We start from the raw sequence: 1,915 nt of genomic DNA on the forward strand, positions 1-1,915 counted from the left end.
GCAGGGAGGTCAGTCACTGCTGTTTCTGCAAGACCCACTCAGTGTGACTATTGGATAACGCTGGGAAGCGTGCCCGTCTCGGGAGATGGTACGCTGCGGAGCCACGTCCTTCGTAGAAGGCTAGGTGGCAGAATACACATAAGGACTAACCTGGCAGGGTAGTGCAACATATGGCAGTCTCTGGGGTGGTTCCAGCCTGGTCCCAGGGGGGAAAGAACACGCCCAGAGACGACAGAGCGGGCTCTGTCAAGGGAAAGACACGGGGCTAGCCGAGTAGGGCAGCTGGTACCGTGGAAGAATACACATATGGGGTAGCCGTGAGGGGACCGCTACATATGGAACCCAGCCTACACACACGTTTCACAAGCATACGGGTGCAGGCCTGGCGTCAGACGACCGCAACGTCTGGCACCGCAGGGGTGACGGAGGAGCTCGACAGGGTTAGCCGTTTCCGGGGAACACAACTGGAGAAAATAGACGCACGTATCCGGCCCAGAGGGCGGGAGTGGCGTTGCAAGCCGACACTTAGAACGGGCACTTAGCGCTACTGGCCACTGGGGGCGATGATGCGGGAAGATACCGGCTCTACACGGAGGCTATAGAATCTAGCGAACGTGTTAGGTGTCGCCCAGCCCGCAGCTCTACATATATCTGTCAGCGAGGCGCCTTGAGCCAGCGCCCAGGAAGAAGCAACACTCCTTGTTGAGTGTGCTCGCAACCCGAACGGGCAAGGCACGTCTTGGGACTGGTAAGCCAAGACGAAGCATCCACTATCCAGTGGGCTAACCTCTGCTTGGAGACAGCCTTTCCCTTCTGCTGGCCTCCGTAACAGACAAAGAGTTGCTCTGAGGTCCGAAAGCTTTGAGTCCGGTCGTCGTAAGCGCGAAGAGCGCGGACGGGACATAACAAAGCCTGGGCTGGGTCTGCCTCCTCCGAGGGCAGCGCTTGCAGGTTCACTACCTGGTCCCGGAAGGGAGTGGTAGGAACCTTGGGCACGTATCCAGGCCGGGGTCTCAGGACAACGTGAGAGTTGGCCGGCCCGAATTCTAGGCACGATTCGTTGACCGAAAGTGCATGCAGGTCCCCTACCCTCTTGATGGAGGCCAATGCCGTCAGAAGCACTGTCTTCATTGACAGGATTTTAAGCTCCACAGACTGCAAAGGCTCAAAGGGAGGGCTCTGAAGTGCTCTGAGCACTAGAGCTAAGTCCCAAGAGGGTAACGAGTTTGGACGAGGAGGATTTAGCCTCCTCGCACCTCTGAGGAACCTGACGATTAAGTCGTGCTTTCCTATGTACTTACCTTCGACTGCATCGTGATACGCCGCTATTGCTGCGACGTACACTTTGAGGGTGGAGGGAGACAGCCTTCGCTCCAGCCCATCTTGCAGGAAAGAAAGCACGACACTAACCGAACACCTTCGGGGGTCTTCCCGGTGGGAAGAGCACCATTCAACGAACAGGTTCCACTTCAAAGCGTAGAGGCGCCTCGTAGAGGGGGCTCTAGCAGAAGAGATGGTGTCCACCACTGCCTGTGGTAGACCACCTAGAACCTCCGCGTCCCGTCCAGGGACCAGACATGGAGTTTCCAGAGGTCTGGACGCGGGTGCCATAGAGTGCCCCGTCCCTGAGAAAGAAGGTCCCTCCTCAGGGGGATCGGCCAAGGAGGGGCTGTCGCGAGGAGAGTTAGTTCTGGGAACCAGGTCCGGTTGGGCCAGTAGGGCGCAACTAACAAGACCTGCTCCTCGTCCTCCCTGACCTTGCACAGGGTCTGTGCAAGAAGGCTAACTGGGAGGGGGGAACGCATATTTGCGCAGGTCCCGGGGCCAGCTGTGCGCCAGTGCATCCGTGCCGAGGGTGCCCCCGGTCAGGGAATAGTACCACTGGCAATGGGTTGAGTCCGGAGAGGCAAACAGG

Source organism: Gobio gobio (genome assembly GCF_949357685.1).
Source record: "Gobio gobio genome assembly, chromosome: 2".
Taxonomy (NCBI): Eukaryota; Metazoa; Chordata; class Actinopteri; order Cypriniformes; family Gobionidae; genus Gobio; species Gobio gobio.